General features: G+C 38.6%; 1 protein-coding gene across 1 annotated transcript in view; it reads right to left on the bottom strand.

Moving 5' to 3' along the window:
* LRRTM4 (leucine rich repeat transmembrane neuronal 4) overlaps positions 1-20162 on the bottom strand; it is a 319070-nt gene extending 298908 nt beyond the window's left edge. Inside the window, exons 1-2 of the mRNA XM_039332967.1 lie at positions 20084-20162; positions 18649-18736 (exon numbers count right to left, since the gene is read on the bottom strand). The gene's annotated coding sequence lies outside the window, so the exon portion shown is untranslated. The remainder of the gene's footprint in view (positions 1-18648; positions 18737-20083) is intronic.
* Between the last annotated feature and the right edge of the window lie 30 nt (positions 20163-20192).

The following is a 20192-nucleotide window of genomic DNA, read 5'->3' as shown; positions in this document are numbered from 1 at the left end:
ATTCTGTTATTCAGAGACAGACGAGATCCTCATGTTGAACTAAGGAGTATCTTATGTAGTGAAGTGCTTTCAGTAGTTAATCACTGACCCCTGCAGTTGCTGGTCTAGTTTAATTGCAATGACTGCAGATACCTCTTCAACTAGGTCAGGGGTGTCTAACCTTGGCAACTTTAAGACTTATGGACTTTAACTCACAGAATTCCCAGCTGGCTGGGAAATTCTGGGAGTTGAAGTCCACAAGTCTTGAAGTTGCTAAGATTGGGCACCCTTTAACTAGGTGGCATTTATCGCTTGACTTGGTGCTCCCAATATTTGTACATTCACATTCAGATTTTAACTTGCTTAAAGGAATGTCCATATTTTTCTTATACATAGTCGCAATGATAATTTTCATTGTATCTGGAACTGTAGATGAGAGGGCTTAGCATGTTCACACTGATTGTTAGGTAAAATGAATTATGACCCCACTTATTTTAACCAATTTTCAAGTAAAGTCTTTTTTACTTATTTCTCTAGCTATTTCTTCTTGGACCTCTATCCACAATTAAGAGAATATGATCTACAACCCAAAGTTTCCATCTAGGTCAGGGGCAGGCAACCTTGGCTCTTTTATGACTCATGGACTTCAACTCCCAGAATTCCTGAGCCAGCATGGCTCAGCTTGGAAACCTCTCCCTTTCCCCTCAGCATGGCTGGCTCAGGAATTCTGGGAGTTGAAGTCCACGAGTCATAAAAGAGCCAAGGTTGCCTACCCCTGATCTAGGTAGTGAAGTAAAGAGTTATTTTGTGGAGAATTTGGATTTTCTTCTTCAGAAGGTGGGTTATCACTAGCAACTGGAATGAAATAACTTGAATGGCCTCATCCATCTCAGCTGGAGTGAAAGTATTGATTTAAAGTACTGTGAATTTTTGAATATATTCTTGCTCATCCATACAACCAAGTACAAGTTTCACCTACAGTACATATAAAGCAACCATAAATTGGAGGAATAAGCATTCCCTCTCTTCCGCTTTTTATTACATTCATAAGAGCCAAGAATGTTAAATCAACAAAATTTATGCTCTCTTTCCTCCCAGCAGAATAATGACGGAGAAACTTTGAAAATTAGCAATTTGTGTGATACTGTTTTGACAGCAGTTGGAGCAACTTGCATGCACCACATATGTTACCTCTTCTTACAAATCCTTATGAAGAAATTATACTAGTAATTAATAAGACTGCACAAAGCCTTTAAAAGAAATCATCAGCAAATCAGGCTAGCTGAAATCAAGGTGTTGTTTTTTTTTGGGAGGAGTTTGATCTTTGGCAAGATTTATACGGTTGCTTTAAAACAGCATTGAGCTGCCTTCACATGCACGTACATTTATTTTTATTTATTAAATTTGTTTGCCTCCCATCTCACCACAAGGTGACTCTGGGTGGCTTACAACATTAAAATGAAACCTCTGCATGGATGCTGCTTCCGTAAGTCCATTCTGGGCCTGGGTAACAAAAAATTAGCTACCAGTTCTGCCGAAGTGCGAACCGGCTGAATCCCACCACTGAAGCTGACTCTGCCCACTGCCAGGAGTTCGATCCTGACCGGCTCAAGGTTGACTCAGGCTTCCATCATTCCAAGGTCAGTAAAATAAGGATTCCGATTGGGGTAATATGCTGACTCTGTAAACTGCTTAGAGAGTGCTATAGAGCACTATGAAGTCGTATATAAATCTAAGTGCTATTGTTATAAAATCACATTAAAATTGCAATAAAATACAAGTTATAACTAAAGATGGGGAGGAAGGGAGCAGAATACATGGTAGGAACTGCTATTAGCCAATCAACCATCTCCAGTGTGATATTTCCCTTCCCTTCTTAATTAACATTAATCAGGAATGGATACAATCAAGAAAGGATGCATCTAGTCCAATTTTTTAGACATTGTACATTTAACAACAATTTTTCTAATTTGGAAATAAAAATAAGAGCTTTAATAGAAATCCTTTCTAGCATTTCTGGATGCATTTTCAAGCTTTCAACCCCTGGCATGAGAAACTGACATTACTAATAAAAAAAAGGAAAACATATTAGTATCTAATAGTATCTAAAACATATTAGTATCAATCGTTCAAATGTCATGAATCCAATATGTGTGCCAAGGAATTTACAATTTCTAGGTTTTAGAAGACTATTCTGATTTTGATCTCTGAGGCCATATGCATACAACCATCTTTAACTCCTCATTTCTGGATAATGTCTGCAAGCAATTTATACCGACTCTACCACAAGGCTGGCTTGGCGTGAGCCAGGGAGGGAGGCAGATGGGCAACAATTTCTACTCCCCTCCTGAAGACATTAGTGGACATTGTCAGTTTCGTAGCAAAATTCAGCATCTGTTCCATGCCCTTGCTTTCCTGCCAGAGCAGGGGGTTGGACTAGATGACCTCCAAGGTCCCTTACAACTTTATTATTATTATTGTTATTATTATTATTATAATCATTAGAAAATTCCACAGCTTAACAATAAATAAATAAATAAATAAATAAATAAATAGCTATCTAGCTGATTTAGAATATCACATTGGTGGGTAAATCGGGTATCTGCACAGACCCTAATGAAACAGTACAAATTCTTGGCGATGCTCAATCTTTTTCATGCTGAGAAAATAACACTGGTAAATATTTCACTTTCCCCAATAATTTTGTCTGCAACTACATTTTTGTGGCTTCCTTGTAAGGACGACTAGAAACAAAAGTATTGATTATTTGTTTTTGTTTTTTTAAATATATTTATGTGCTTCTTTAAAAAAAAAAACAGAACCCATCCTGTAAAAGAATTCAATGCCCCTCTTCTAGGTTTCTTTTGACATTTGACAATGTTTAAAATGTAAAGTTGATTTGATAGCAAGAGAATTATCATCTCAAGATCATCCATTGGACGTCACAAATTGTCTTACTAGTAGTAATAATACTGTAGGAAAGCACTCAGGGGATACTAGAGGTTAGCAGCGTTATTCCCAGCCATTCCTCCAGACCTCACGTTACACCCATTATTATTATGCATTGCAAACTTGGCTGTTTTCTTTTCATTTTCTTCTGAAAAACTTCAGCTTCCTTAAACATGCTGCCCTGGATGACAATAGAGTATGGAAGATATTTTCCACTAAAACATGTGATTCCATAGGCAGCTCTTTATCAGCATACCTGCTCAACATTTGCTAGTAATAGAAATGATAGTAATTTGGCAGGCTCAGGGACATCATAATTTTGTAGCAAACCTGCAACTTGTGGATAATTGCCAGATCCACGATTTGGCTAAGTTTTTCTTTTTTCCCTGTCTTCTTTCTTTTGACATTTGACAATGTTTAAAATGAATCTTGTGTGAGGCATGCTACGGTATTACTTTGGAATGTTAATTTTATGAGGCTACAATATTCCTGTCCAGTATAATTTTGTACCATTTTACTTCACCAATAGACCTGCAATCATGTCGGTCCTTCACATTTTTTTCCATAAGTACTATGCACATTCTCTCTAGCACTTTCCTCAAGATTATTTTCCTCTTGGAATTTCTTTTCCATTCCAATTCAATTAAATGGGAAATTGTTCTTTTTTTTTTCTCCTGAAGGAAAAAAAGGGGTGTGTATGTTGGTGTGAACTAAGGGGTAGACGTTAATATCCAACTTTGTTTCAAAGTGGCAGAGAGAGATATATGCAAATGACTCCTTTTCTTCCCACACTTCAGGGGCTGAAAGAACGAATGCCTTAACGTCATCTAACTGGCCTTCAAGCCTAAGGCAGGACTACAATACAGGTTTCATGTTGCTAGTCTGGCAACTAAACCACTAGATTCCAGGGGTGTCAAACTGCTGGCCCACGGGCCAGTTGCATCATGCGGAAGCTCTGGCAGTGCCAAAAAAGTCACGATACGTCACAATACATCACATGACATGACGAGTTTGACACCCGTGCACTAGACCAATTAGATCCCAGAAGTGTTGTGAGTGTGTGTGTGTGGGGGGAAGGATAAGAAGGAAATCAATTCAACACAATTACAGCATCTATTGTTAAGCCCACATCTACCCTCAAAAGAAATTGATTCTAAACCACCTTAAAAACAAGGTCCTCTTTTGCAGTGAGAATTCTGCAAAAATGTTGACATAATACTCTTTCATATATGGAAGGCTTGAAGCCCGAGAATGCAACGTTGTCACTTCCCCACTCTTTGCAAGGTGATGACATCCACCTTGTTGAGACTACACCTCAGTTACATAACATAGACTCTCTGCCAACCCCAGAAAAGTGTAGAAAAAAATAAGATGGAAAAACAGTCTTTTAACTATAAGTGCCACATATCACATTATGTGTTAAAAGACCTATGAGAGCCATTATTCCTATGGCTTCTTTTCCCTTTTCACACTCTCATCATTGCAGATATAAAAATGAAGTCTCCAATGTCCTTTCATTGGCAGTGCTTATTTCCACCTGCAGCCATAATTCTCTTTCTGTGACATCATAATCATGGCCAGTTGTTATGATATGGATAGGGGATTATCCTGTTGCACCAACACCCCCCCCCCGTGTTACGTTTCCCTTTTAACAAATTATAGAATAAAACCTTCTTAAGCAGTGGAAACTGTAGGCTACAAATAACAGCATCTGTATCATACGCATTCATCAGGAGCATATGGTGAGCCCCCCTATTGGGTTGATCCTATTAAGTCCCACCAACAAAACAGTTTTGATCTAGGTTCAGAATGTGGGTCACAAGTAATAACTAATGAAAAAACCCTAGGCTAGAATTATTCTGGGGAAAGATAGAATGTGGGAAGAATTGAATATATATATATATATATATATATATATATATATATATATATATATATATATATATGTGTGTGTGTGTGTGTGTGTGTGTGTGTGTGTGTGTGTGTGTGTGTGTGTGTGTGTGTTGTAGGGAAAATAAAATAAGGAGAATTGGCCAGAGTCTGAAATGGTTATCACATTGGCAGCTTGTCCCTGCTGTGTGCCCAGCTTCTTTCCTTAAGGTTAAAAAGAAGGATAGGGAACTTTTTTTGCCTTTTTTGGTGCTTCTTAGGAAGAGGACAGAGATGGAAGAGAAAATGCAAATCCTGCAGATAATGAGAAATTATTAATAAAGACTATGACATCTCTATCTGGGTGATCTCTGTACTGAAGCAGCTAACAGCTTCTCTGCTCCATGGTTCAGCCTTAGCGACATAACAGCATGATGATTAAGGTATGGAAGATAAACAGAAAAGTAGGAGAAAATAGAAGACTTTTATTCTGGATTCTCAGGCATTTCTATGCTGGGTAATAGTAGACTAGATTGTAGTTTGATATAGTGGTTCTAGCTTGGCACCAGGCTAGAAAACCTGAGATTGTAGGTCCTAGTTCTGCCTTAGTCAAAAAGCCAGCTGACTGGTTGATTTTGGGCTGGTCTCTGTCTATGAGCTGTAGGAAGAAGAAGACGAGGGTAAACCATTTCTGCAAATATTAATAAGAACACTGCATGGACTTGTCCAGGTAATCACCAGGAGTCAAGAATGACTCAAAGGCTTCCATGCACACACACACAAGCACTTCACACAACACAATTATACCTTATAAAATATAATATATAATTTATCAGTCAAATTCATATGGGCATTTTAATATCTACATCATGGAACTGTGGTTCAGTACAGATATAATGGTGATCAACCAAAGCTTAGAAGAAGAACATAAGTTTACATAGCAATGATGCAGTTGTTAGCATCTTCGATCACAAAGGACTATATAGTGTGGCCTGAAAAAAATCCATCCATTTTTATTTTGGAGGAGGATAGATCAGTAAGTCTGATATAGAATAAATCAGGAATTGGCAACCTTTCTTGGATCAAGGTGCCTTTGCAAAATTTCCTCCTAAATCTCTAAGTCTTGTGTTCTTGTTTCAGGTCCATTTAAATCAACAGTTTTGAACACTTTTTTCAAACAATCACCATGTCCTCAGGCAATCTCCTACAAGTCTTAGTGACCTCCTGCTGAAAGTTGGTAGTGTCAGATTTCAAGGCACCACATTGCTGAACCTGTTAGAAGAACAGTTATATGTTAAAATAGTTCAGTGTGGTACTTGTTGAATACATAAGACTGCCACAAAGGGGCTGCCACAAAGAAGAGGGAGTCAAGCTATTCTCCAAAGCACTTGAAGGCAGGACAAGAAACTAAACACAGAGAGAAGCAACCTAGAACTAAAGAGATATTTTCTGACAGTGAGAACAATTAACCAGTGGAACCACCTGCCTCCAGAAGCGGTGAACGCTCCAACACTGAAAGTTTTTAAGAAGAGACTGGACAGCCATTTGTCCGAAATGGTATAGGGTTTCCTGCCTGAGCAGGAGGTTGGACTAGATGACCTCCAAGGTCCCTTCCAACTTTATTGTTGTTGTTGTTGTTGTTGTTACATCTAAGCTGGAAGAAAGCATTAGAAACCAATCAATGGAGCAATTAAATTAGTGCAATACTTGTGTTTTCAATGAATAAGGACAATAGGAGAAGCTCTTCGTAGCTGTGGGAATACATTTTTTAAAAGGGAGTGGAAAGTGAAAGCATTCATAATGAAAGCTACAACTGATGAGGCAGAATGTGTAGGAACACAAAAGAAACACCAAGCTCCAGGATTGCTGGTGCAGTAATTTCTGTAGTTGCTAGAGGATGTTCTTTGCTATTCAAAAACTGGTGGGTAATTGTCCATGCAATTTTCATCCTCCAGAAGAGAGACTGGTGCTAAACAACTAAAGTGCCAGTTGTGGAAAACTATGCATTTAGGAAATAGGGTCTGTTTAGTCTCCTGCTGTGTGCCATTTTTCTGGCCTACAAACAAACAATCATTCTGTCCAGTAGGAGAATTGAGGAGAACCCAGAAGCACAATTTAGCAGAATACTGTTTCCCCCATATTTTTAATGGGGATGTCCTTCATCTCCCAGACAGCTAGGAAAAAGAGTAGTACATGGTCCATACCATGGAAAATAATCTCCTTGATAGCTAAATGTCTATGGAGATTCTCAGTCATCCAGGTCGTGGTTGTCCCAAAGGTGCTTTTTAAAAGGCAACTAGACTTTGTTTTTCCTTGAAGATGTTTCGCTTTTCATCCAAGAAGCTTCTCCAGTTCTCAGAATTGAAGAATCTTCCTGGATGAGAAGTGAAACATCTTCAGGGAAAACCAAAGTCCAGTTGCCTTTTGAAAAAGCGCCTTTGGGACAATCTCCTTGATAGCATTCGCCCAGAGAGTGAAGACCAAGATAGCATCTTAAAAGTCATCTTTGTGATTTTGTTTCCAGCCTGCATTTTAGCGTTTCCCTTACTCTTCCAATTTACCTGAGGTAAGAAGTAAAGCAGACTTCTCCAACCTGTTATATTTTAGATCATTGATGGCGAACCTTTTAGAGACTGAGTACCCAAAAACTGTCCCACCCCATCCTGTCCTGGCTCCGCCCCTGCTCCACCCACCCCTGTCCCAGCCCACTTGCCCCCCACCTGCCTGCAGGGCCACCCACTGCAGATCGCCCAGGCGGCCCGCCGCAGATCGTCCAGGCATCCCAGTAGCGCCGTGGCAGCCATGCCTTCCGCCTGCACCCTGCAGCATCAACTCTGTCTGATGGGGTGAGAGGGCAGAGTCTTCTCCCCGCTGCCCAGGTTGTGCTGCTCCATGTGAGCCGCGCTCGGGGTGACTCTCCTCTGGGGGGACTGGTGATGAGGGGGCCATGGGGGAGGCAGGGGCTGGGCGACAGCGCACGTGCCCACAGAGAGGGCTCTGAGTACCGCCTCTGGTACGCGTGCCATAGGTTCACCACCACTGTTCTAGCTATATTAGAAGCACAACCCCCAGATTGAAGATACAGTCTAAATTCCCAGACCTTCAGATTTCTGGGACTTGTTGCTTAACCGATCTGGAAAGGAATGTGGGGGTGGGGAGTGGGGAGGGAAGTGTTTGTGAAATACTAGTCAATCCCGTCAGGAAGATGGTTGGGAAACATTTGATGCCTTCCCCCCCACCACCACTGCTAGGTTCTGTTAATTGATTCAGTTGGCTCCAGGGAAGATTACAGCTAGCAGTTAGAAACATAGGTTCCAAGTTAAGCTAATTATAATGACCTGATTGTATACTGTCTAAATCTTGGTCCTGGAGGGGGCGAGACTGTAACTGCACATAACATTATATAAGCACACATAAGCCTCTTTCACAGTTACAGTAATATGCACTGCCCCATGAAACTAATCCTGAAAACAGAAGCAGAGCCTTACTTTCTCTCATCAAAATCCACCTATCTCGAAATCTCTTCTATTGCTTGTCTCCAGGGGGATATACCTGAAGACCACTTGGAAGCTTTGGAATGCAGGGATGCAGGCTATTATGGACTTACCTTGGTGTGCCCATATAACATCTGTTACCTGAGCTGCACCTGTTACCAAAAAGCTTCTGGGTGCAGTTCAAAGTGCGGATTGTCACTTACAAAGCCCAGCATGATGTAGCATCTGACTAGTTGACTGTCTTTCTCCCTGTGTTCCAATATCTAAGAGGCTTCTACAAAGAAGAGGGGATCAACCTATTCTCCAAAGCATCTGAAGGCAGACCAAGAAGCAATAGGTGGAAATTAATTGAGAGAAGCCACCTAGAAATAAGGAGAAATTTCCTAGCAGTGAGAACAATTAATCTGTGGATCAGCTTGCCATTATAAGTGGTGGGTGCTCCTCCAGCAGTGGAGGTTTTTAAGAAGAGATTGTCTGAAATGGTATAGGATCTCCTGTTTGAGCAGGGGGTTGGATTAGAAAACCTCCAAGGACCCTTTCAACTGTGTAATTCTGTTATTCTGCTTGTCCTAATCATCACAATCTCTCTGGATATTCTTTTGTCTCAAAGGATTCTCCAATGACTCAGCACATCACTCTTTTTTTGACTATCATTATCAGGAGACTCCTGGTGCCCCCAATACTGAGATTAAAACAAAAAAAGAAAGCCAAATAGTCTGTTTCGATTGCCTCCAAGTGTGTCCTTTTTCACCCAAACAAGTCAAATGTAAGCCTGGCTTGTAGATTAAGATGATTGTGGGATAATTTTATGCTTTGATGGGAGGAAAAAATCAATCAGTATTATTTGGGGACAAAAGGAATTAAGTGACTGTGAAAAGACATTTATTTGGAAAACCTAAGAATAGATTTCTCAGCATGTGAAGAGATGTTTCACTAATCTCTTGAGCTTTAATTTTCAAATTTCCACATTTTGAGCAATCAGGAAAACAGGACTTCTTCTAATGACTGCATCTCTCTCCCTCTCCCCCCCCCTCTCTCTCTCTCTTTCTCTCTCTCTCTCTCTCTCCCTCCCTCCCTCCCTCTCCCCCACTCTCTCTCTCTCTCTCTGCTTGTGGGTACACATATGCACTTTCAATACACCTGAAGAAAAACAGACTGTGTTGCTTTTGAAAAATAGTTATTAAACCTTCTGCGATTTCTAGTACACATTTTAATTCAATTAGTCCTAGATCTCTTGCATTAGGTTAGTTATATGCAGTGCATTGATTAAATGATTGATTTGCAATTCATGTTAGATGATATTTTTTGGTCTGTTCAATACCCTTTCATGGTTAATTCCCACCTGACCAATTTGATTTGTTTGAGAATTCTCCATAGGTTTTGCACATTCTATTCATCCTTTCGATATTATGGATATATTTATTCCCATAAAGAATGTAACAAGTTTTTCACCATCTATTTCATCTTTACAACAGCCCAATGAAATGAGCCCGGTTAATGATCTTCATATTAATTAGTAAGTTTAGCAACAAATAAAGGTGGATGGCTTCTTTGCTGTTCTGGTTCATATTTAAGAATCATCGATTATGTACCGTATATTTGTTCTCCAGTGATGAGACGTTTGCTATATCAAGACACATCATTTTTGGATTGCAGGAAGTTTGAACAACCATGCAAAGGCAGGATATTTAGTTTTCTGTATCTCTTTTTGCCATCTTGTGGTCCTCTGATTTTTTACATCCCGAGTGTGATTAACCTAGCTTTTCTTTGAAGTCACTGAAAGAAATGTATGAAGTGGCTTTGTGTATACTTTTGATAGAGCAGTACAATAACTATTTTGTCCTGCTGGTAGCTAAAGAAGCAATGTTCTATATTTTCTAAAGAGCTACATATTTTTTTCCTCTCCTCCTCCATTATATGTCATTATATAGCCAACTTATCTATAGAGAAAGATCACTTTGCTCTCTACTGAAGCATTAAAAAGAGGTGTGGTTTTTTTTTTTAAATGTAAAGGCAGCCTGGCAATATATATTATTGGTCTTGACTGGAAGCAGAAGACAGAAAAACATTGGACTTCATCCAGATTCAGTAATGCATCTAGAAATTTTACCATTGACTTCAAAAGAAGTTGAATTATACTTAGTATTTCTGATAAAAACCTACTGCTAAAATGGAAATGTTCTCTATTTTGAGTTTTTATTTCTGAGTTACTTTAGTCATCATTAACCTCATTAATACACAAACACATACACAAAGAGAGAGAGAGGGGGAGAGAGAGAGAGAGAATGCATTTTCTTGATCACGATCTTTTCAGTTAAAAATAAAATGAGATGCCTAATTTGGAATGGCTACAAAATTAAGGCTGAAGCCTCATATAATACATTTTATTAATGATATATTTGATGTCCTTATTTAATGACCTCTGGGGTAGCAATATCAGGCTTCTAGAGCAATAATCTATATATACATATACAATTTTAGTAATTACTCTATGTTCAGTACCAAGGAAATGGTTTTCTCCTTCTCTTCCCCTCTCTCTCTCTCCCTCCTAAAGTTATATAAATGCCTTTAGGGAGGATTTTTGCTATGCTCAAGAGTCCAATTACTATTTTGGTACTTTTAAAAAAATGGTTCCTCCATTATGGAATAGAAGGAACATTAAACAAGTGGAATGGTATTCTGCAATAACCAACAATGACTTTATTACAGTTGTAGAACAGATTATTCATTAACCAACTAATCTGAGAAAGTTGTGTGCTCTAAATTACATCCATCTACCCATATCTATCATACTGTTCAGCCTGAAACTTGAAAAGTTATCTCGTTCTCTCTTTCTCCATCCATTCTCTCTCTCTCTCCCTAGATATAGATATAGATTAGATATAGATATAGATTAGATATAGATATAGATATGTAGATATAGATGTAGGTCTTTGGTTATTTGGGTTTTCTCCCGCGTCAAATTGGAAGTGTCTTGGTGATGTTTCGACGAAGTCTCATTCGTCATCTTCAGGCTGGTGTTTTCGGCTTCGTGCTTCTAGGAGCAATAAAAACACAAGCTGAAGATGATGAATGGGACTTTGTTGAAACGTCACCAAGACACTTCCAATTTGACGCGGGAGAAAACCCAAATAACCAAAGACCTACATACAAACACCCGCGAAAACCTCAGAAAACAAAGTAGATATAGATATAGATATATAGATTAGATTATAGCTATAACTATAGCTATAGCTATAGATCTCTACTTACAACCGTTCATTTAGTAACCATTCAAAGTTACAAAAGCAATGAAAAAAGTGACTTATAACCATTTTTCACACTTAACGACCATTGCAGCATCCCCAGGGTCACATGATCAGATGCTTGGCAACTGGTTCTTATTTATGATGGCTGCAGTGTCCCAGGGACATGTGATCACCTTTTTCCACCTTCTGACAAGCAACGTAAATAGGGAAGCCACATTCACCTAACAACCGGGTTACTAACTGAAAAGTTGCAATCATTCACTTAACAACTGTGGCCAGCAAGGTCACAAAAATGGAGCAAACTCACTTAACAAATGTCTGATTTAGCAACATAAATTTTGAGCTCAGTTGCCGTCGTAAGTGAAGGATTACCTGTATCTAGCTAGCTAGCTAGCTTCAGATTATTCAGATAATAAATAATTTTAGAATATCTGCGTGGAAAAAAATTGCTTAGTTAGTTCACAGCTTGGACAGACAGTCCGATTAGCAGTTGTCAGAATACACCTGCAGGGTTCTTTCCCACCGGCCCATGTAAAGCTATCTCCTTCCAGAAAAGTGAAAACACATTACAACACCCAGCATTTGAGACATAAGGTAAATTCCTCACTTCTCTGAGCTTTGTCGGCTAAGTAGGCCTCTGCAGATTTTTTTGCAGTTTTATACCAACACGTTTTGCTGCTTGAAATGGGTCCCACGTGGCTTCCTCTAAACTAGGGGCAATAACTTGAAATCTATCCCCACTTACAGTTTCGTATCAGAGCAAATATGTCAAATACTATTTACTTTAAAGAAGGTAAAATGTATGGCTTTCTTCCCTCACTGATTCTCAGTGTATTAATTATTCCCTCCACCTCAACCTCCTCCCTAAAGAAAAGTCTTCACATCTTCTCTTTAGGTTAAAATTCATGAAGACCAATCATGTCCTTTCCAGTTAGGAAGCTTATGATGGACTCCATCGCCAGAGGTAAAAGACTTTATACAATCCAAAGTGGGACTGCATATTTTCCATGCACCCAATAGGCAATACCAATACCAGTTTTGCTTTATTGACTTGCACCTAGCGACTAAATAAAATTATTATCTAGTCTTGTTGATGTAGGGACTGTGATTGTTTTTGTGTGCCTATGTATCAATGTGAGTTTTTCTCCTTTCTCTCCCTCCATCCCTCTCTATCTCACACACAGAGACACATGGGGGGAGGGAGGGAGAGAGAGAGAGAGAGAAGGAGAGAGAGAGGAAGGAGAGAAGGAGAGAGAGAGATAGAAGGAGAGGAGAGGAGAGGAGAGGAAGAGGGAGGGAGGGAGGGAGAGAGAGAGAGAGAGAAAGGAGAGAAGGAGAGAGAGAGAGATAGAAGGAGAGGAGAGGAAGAGAGAGAGGGAGGGAGGGAGGGAGGGAGGGAGAGCGAGAGAGAGAGAGAGAGAGAGAGAGAGAGAGAGAGAGAGAGAGAGAGAGAGAGAGAGAGAGAGAGAGAGAGAGAGACTTTATGCCAGTTCAGGGAACTGGCCTGTGTTTCAAGGAATAGCCTTGGAAATTATGGTCTTGATATTTTTTAGCACTGTGTGACATAATCATTTCCATTGTCCCCCACCCCCCAAAAGTGGATGGTATCTGAAAACAACAACATTTAACGGTGATTTCCATTTATCCCCTGAACTCCATCATGGGAATGACTGAACTGCCACAGACATCATAGCTTAGATATTGCTTTAACTTTGGGATATTTTTCTCTAACAGAACTTTCCTGAACATTATACAGCTTCTTTTTTTTAAAAAAAAAACAACAACTATTCCCAAAATATATATTGTTTCATAAGACAATAAACGCTACTCAAGTACATTTATTACTAATTTTGATTCAGAGCTGTCTTTGGAATGTTACTTTTCAAAGTAAAGTAATTCAAGAAGAGGTTGTTCTTACATTCTTATCCATGTATGAAACTTGTATATTTAAAAAAAAAAAAACAATGGCGTGAAAAATGACTGTGTTTATATAGATTTTGAAATATATTGTTATTGCTATTTATCTGTCATATCATTCTGATTTCCTAAACATGAAACCATGTCTCCTTATTTATTTGTTGAATGACTATATTCACTGTAATTCGCATTTAATGAATGTTTGTGCTGAAACTTTTTGGAATGTGGTAGACATAGATGAAAATTAGACCTTATCAAATGTCTAGGTGTAGCAATAAACACATTGATGTTTAAAGAACATTCTTCCTAGTCCCAGTTTTATTACTGATAACTGTCTTCTAAATGTTTTGAGGAGCTATCTGGGAAAGTGAGAAGATTGCTAACATTGCTTGCAATTCTTGAGTTTCCTAGTGCCTTTTTCATGGAAACATTAAACAGGAAGCTCTTTGAATTCTACAGCAGATTTTGTTAAACTGGTCCTAATCTATCATTTTGTTGCAGTAAATAACATCTTATTAAATAACATGATAAACTATCGCTGCTCTTTGTGCCTTCAGGAGTTGGAGCTACTCTGCCAAAGTTGTTCCCTAGCAACCTTATTTCTTCTGCTGTCCTGCTACATGACTAAGGGAGGCCAGGAGATTATGAATAGCACCAATAGCATTTTGATTTCTTGGAGAAAGGAGAAGAGAAAGGTTAATCTTGGCAGAATAGATTTGTAGACACATATTTCATAATAAACCACCTATTTTGATTATATTCATAACTTAGAGTGTAGACATAAAACACCGAAAAGCATCTCTCATCATTCTAGGTCAAAATCTTCCATCTTCCAAAAGAACCCCATCTGAGGAGAATTCTCTTAATTCACTTTCATAGACAGGCATTGACAAAATTGATGTTTTACACTGGACAGTCTAGGGCACAACATCAAGTCGAAATTGGATAAGATGATATAAAAGGTGAGAAATAGGAGAAGACATAACAAAGATGATTAGGGGACTGGAGGCTAAAGCATATAAGGAACGGTTGCTGGAATTGGGTATGTCTAGTCTAATGAAGAGAAGGACAAGGGGAGACATGATAGCAGTCTTCCAATATCTCAGAGGCTGCCACAAAGAAGAGAGAGTCAAGCTATCCTCCAAAGCACCTGAGGGCAGGACAAGAAGCAACAGATGGAAACTAATCAAGGAGAGAAACAACCTAGAACTAAGGAGAAACTTCCTGACAGTGAGAACAATTAACCAGTGGAACAACCTGCCTCCAGAAGTGGTGAATGCTCCAACACTGGAAGTTTTTAAGAAGAGATTGGACAGTCATTTGTGTAGGGTTTCCTGCCTGAGCTGGGGGTTGGACTAGGTGAGCTCCAAGGTCCCTTCCAGCTTTTATTATTATTATTATAAGTTATAAGAGATAAGAGTTAATAAGGTAAGGGATAGGACACAAGAGTTAAGACTCAAAGTGGCCTCTACATTAAAACTGAACAGCTCTCTCTCAAAAGGGGAAGAGGGGTGCAACTCCACCTACCTCCACGGTCCTTTCAGCAGTTCCAAGAATGTTCCACACCCATCTGCACTCTGATTCATCTGCACCCCTAAGGGATTTCAACCACTCTCTGAGAGAATGCTAACAACCAAATGACTGCAAGGAATATAAATCCTTCCATTGCCCACCATTCAGTCAGAACTGAAGGAGCTTCTTGGATGAGAAGCAAAATGTCTCCAAGGGAAAAAAGTAAGTCCAGTTGCCTTTTGAAAATGCACCTTTGGGACAACCCTGACCTGGATGACTGAGAATCTCAGTAGACATTAAGAGTCAAGAGTTGTTAAGAATGAAACGACGTGTGATCTTCTGTACTTCTAATTGTGAATAACTGCAAAAAAATGTTCCTATAGACAAAACAGATTCTATGTTTCTAGCACTGTGAGCACTAGGTCTGGCAAGGTCAAATGAAAACACCCAGAAGCTTGACTTTTTTGTTATAACAATCCATACATGTTAGCCTTTTAAAAAGTATCAGGCTATAAGGTCATCAGTCAACTGAGGTGCATTACAAACAAAAAAGAGATAAAGTGGGCCATATATGTAATCTGAATTTTCCCTCTGATGCCAAACTCCTACAACTTCTCCCCTCCATAATCACAACTCTACTTAATCAGAGATGCTACTGAGTGTTGGTATAAAACATAGTAGTATATTGTAGACATTGAGTGGCTTTCCAAACTCATATCAAACCACCAGATTGAAGGAAGGGATAGTTTGGAGGGTCAAAATAGCTGGGATTGGGATCCAGTGATTTTTGAGAATGCTGGATTATGAAATCAATTTGATAAAATTAATTTCATCAGATCTAGGGACTTGGCCCTCTCCAAAGACTGTATGTCTTTGACAGCAAAGCCAATGGTTAGGATCTAAAACATCATGGTGATATCAAGATGCGCATACCAAATTTAGTTTTGTTCATTTTTGAAGAGACCCATGTGAAATGTTGTATTTTACCAGCAGCTCAGTTTGGTGAAAAAAAACAACATAATGAATATAGAAACAAGATAAAGGCCGTCCAAGTGGCTTTCAGGCCTAAGGCGGGACTACAACTTATTGTCTTCTAGTGATTGGCCCAAAGTCACCCACTCAGTTTTCATGCTTCGGGCAGGATTAGAATTCATAGTCTCTGGGTTTCAAGCAACAAAGTATCTATCCTTTTGGACTTTGCCATCTGGCAGATTAGTTCAAATAAAGTGAAATGCACAGAAGACTAAATTTTATAATGTCATTTATCTCCTAGTATGATAACCTTCTGTGATCAAAATCTGGCTAAGTTGCTATTTTCATCCCAGTTGCACTGAACAGAGATGACATTAGAAAGTTGTGATTGCAAGCCAATGCAGTCTTAGACTGCATTAACAGAGGAGTAGAATCAAGAACACACAAACTGTTAATACCACTTTATAATTCCTTGGTAAAACCATACTTGGAATATTGCATCCAGTTTTGGTCGCCATGATATAAAAAAGATATTGAGACTCTAGAAAAAGGGTGGAGAAGAGCAACAAAGATGATTAGGGGACTGAAGGCTAAAACATATGAAGAATGGTTGCATGGATTGGGTATATCTAGTTTAATGAAAAGAAGACTACGGGTGACATGAGAGCAGTGTTCCAATATCCAAGGGGCTGCCACAAAGAAGAGGGAGTCAAGCTATTCTCCAAAGCAGCTGAAGGCAGGACAAGAAGCAATGGATGGAAACTAATCAAGGAGAGAAGCAACCTAGAACTAAGGAGAAATTTAGAACAATTAACCAGTGGAACAACCTGCCTTCAGAAGTTGTGGGTGCTTCAACACTGGAAGTTTTTAAGAAGAGACTGGACAGACATTTGTCTGAAATGTTACAGGTTTTCCTGCCTGAGCAGGGGGTTGGACTAGATGACCTCCAAGATCCTTTCCAACTCTGTTATTCTGTTAATGTCAATAGTCCAACTAGCAAACCCAACAAAAGAATCCTACAAGGCAATTAAGTCCCAGAAAGTAAAACTTTATTGGATATAGCATCTTGGAACTGAAGAAGCAAAACCAGCTCTGACTTTCCCAAATGAAACCTTGCTTAGTTAAACAATAGATTCCCTTGCTCCCACCCACTGGGCATTCTCATTGTCCAATAGTAATACTTCATCTTGTTATTGGAATAGTCCACTTCTCCATCGAGCATTTGCGTTAGTGACCTTGGCGTTCTTGCAGGCTCTCAAGGTCTCTGAACAGCTTCTTGAAATTCCGTTTCTCCTCTTCACTTTCTACCCCCCACCCCTTTTCTATGGCAAGTTGATTAGCAATAGAAGCCAGCAGGCATCATAACGATTCAATCTTGATATTTAGGGACAGTTCATATCTCTAATTTTCATGCTGGATAGTGTCAAAATCGAAATACCCAAATAAACTGAATGGAATTTTCCAGATGTGTTGCTTTCACATTTGGAAAGGAAAAGGAAAATTATGCAATTATGCCTTAAAATTGGGGATGTCCAGATTAGTTTAATCTTGTCAGAATAATATAAAAGTATGTTGGTTAAGAAAGTTACCAGTTTTTCTCATATGTTACTTCATTTCCCCAATACATGTATTTATACCTTCTTCCTACCTGCAGTATTATTCCTTCATGTACACTTTTTTCTGGTAATGTTTCCACGCTTGGTTTCATTCTCCAAATACTGTATGCATATTTTTCTACATGTTGTTGCCTATTTTGCTTCTCTAAAATTGTCCTGAGCCTAATTCAACAGTTATCTATTTTGGATCTTATGATAATGCTCTTATTAAGTCTATAATATAAGATAAAAATCTTATATTATATGGAGCTTTTATTAAGCCTCATATAAGTTACATGTCAGTTGCATATACATGTAATTCTAGCCGTTGTCTATCCATTGTATATATATCCTGCAGTCCATAATATTCCAATAAAAGCTTCTAAGCACCATCTGCCACTTAACTCATTTCTAAAATCCATCTGTTCTGCAGGTTCTTCTATTTTTGCCTCCCTCCTTCCCCTAAATTTCAAATCTGCTTTCCAGATTAGTTGCACTGGGAATTTAAAATGTAAAGGGAAGGTCAAGTAGCTTTTGTTTAAGCGTCTTTAAGCAAATATGTATTTGTTTCCCTAATCCTGCTTCAAAAGTAAAACTGCTCATACATATAGCATCGGTTCTGAAGTATGGAATCTCTTTAAATGCAGAAATATATTGGGTTGCAGATTTTTAATGTATAATAAAAATAATTAAGTTTTCTCCATCCAGAGGTCCCTCTTGTTCCCAGATAATAAAAATATACCCCTTCCTTCCTTCCTTCCTTCCTTCCTTCCTTCCTTCCTTCCTTCCTTCCTTCCTTCCTCCCTCCCTCCCTCCCTCCCTCCCTCCCTCCCTCCCTTCTTTTACATACATATCCCTAATTCATATCATACAAAACAATTTCCAATTTTAAACTGGAATTCTGTACTGCCCCTTAAGAATTTTTTTTCACTATAGTCTAAATAATATTTGAGAAGTTGAGCCATACAACTGTTAGCATCAGATTGGTGAAGAGGAAAACAATTGCTCACATGCTAGTTCCAGATGACCAACAGTCATACTGTACCAATCTTCTCATTTCAGGACTGAAGCTAACCATGGCTTGGGAGGACAGCTGTTACCCTTTTTACTTACAAATAGACTGCACGTCTTCTCAGTTCCAGATCCACAGGCCTTGACTGATTGCCAATTCCACCAGATGAGGAGAGGAGGATGCCGGCTCCTAAAAGTCAACATGATAGCCATGATACATGCAAAACAAGGACCAGATTAAATAGGGCATCAAACTGGGCAACTAAATTTACCCTTCCCACATATAGTAGGCTTTCCCAGCAAAACTAAAGCATCTCTCCTATAAATATAAATCTAGATATAAAATTATCTAGAAGACATGGAATGCTGACAGGCTGGGAAAAGTGGAAATTATGTAAGGAAGTAATACCTTAGGAAGAAACATTGTCCATTATGTATTGTCTCTACTCTTTAAGTACCTTCATTGTCTTTGTCAACCATGACTTCATCTTTGTGCCCCAATTATTTCACTGACTTTACTAAATTCATATTATTATATCCAGTCAAATACCTTGCTGCTCTACCCAATCATAGCTTACTCTAATTTTTATAATTCTATAAAGTGGGGACACTTATTTAGGCTTGGCTTTGCCTTTGGCATAAACCAGTTATGCTCCAGTGATGGTGTTCTACTCTCCAATTTAATTTAACTCAAAATATATCCTACAACATCAACAATATTAACTCATTGATATAGTGCATTATCCTACTGAGAAAGTATGCTATATCTTTGATGAGTCAAAATGCCCATGTTTGATACAGTGTTTAAGAAAGTCATACTTTGAGGCTCAACGTACATTGTACTTTTCTGACAGCTGACAGCAAAGAAAGATAACAACCTACCCACGTATACAAGGGTGTTCTCCTTCCCTCCTCCTCCCTCTCCTCCCCCCCCTCCTCCTGTAGCTAAGAATTTGTTTACTTCTTTATCTCAGCCTAATTCCTAAAATCTAATCAGAATTCGCTTTTTCCTTCAAACCAGTACTGGTAATACAATATATTTCCTGTATGTGGATAATAGAATAATAATTGGGCTCAGATATGAACGGTAAAAGAATAATACTTCAACATTATTATCATTCTCTGCTTAGTTTTAACACTCGGGTGAAACAATTTTCTTTATGCTAATTAAGCTACAATAGATTTGGAATGACAAAGAAATTATTCCGAAGAAGGCTAAAAATGGCAATTTATGTGTTCTCAGAATATTAAAAAAAAACATGCAAGATAAAATTGGTGGGGATTTTTTTTTTTTTAGGGGAGACATGCAAGCTTCATCTCATATAAAAGCTAAGTCGTCAAAGCTCAGATAGCTCTGCTGATATATAGGTGGAGCATCTAAATTATATTACCCATATGAATATAATATTGATAAAACTTTATTTTATAATATAAAGGTTGGTGCACTTATAAGAAATTAATCTATTTGTTTTGCTATTCTTAACATCAGCCAAGAGATAGTATTAGGAAACTGGAGTCAGGAATTATGCCAAATTACCTTCTGATTTCTTCCATTGACATTTTCTATTATGTGTTGTTACATTACTTTGGAATCACCCTGGATGCTCATGTTTTCCTGAAAAAAAAAAGACATTTAATTGCAGCAT

Source organism: Crotalus tigris, unplaced genomic scaffold (assembly GCF_016545835.1).
Source record: "Crotalus tigris isolate CLP2741 ecotype Arizona unplaced genomic scaffold, ASM1654583v1 scf7180000024470.1849372, whole genome shotgun sequence".
Classification (NCBI taxonomy): domain Eukaryota; kingdom Metazoa; phylum Chordata; class Lepidosauria; order Squamata; family Viperidae; genus Crotalus; species Crotalus tigris.
Note: the sequence above shows the minus strand (reverse complement) of the source record. Positions and strands in the feature narration are given on the sequence as shown.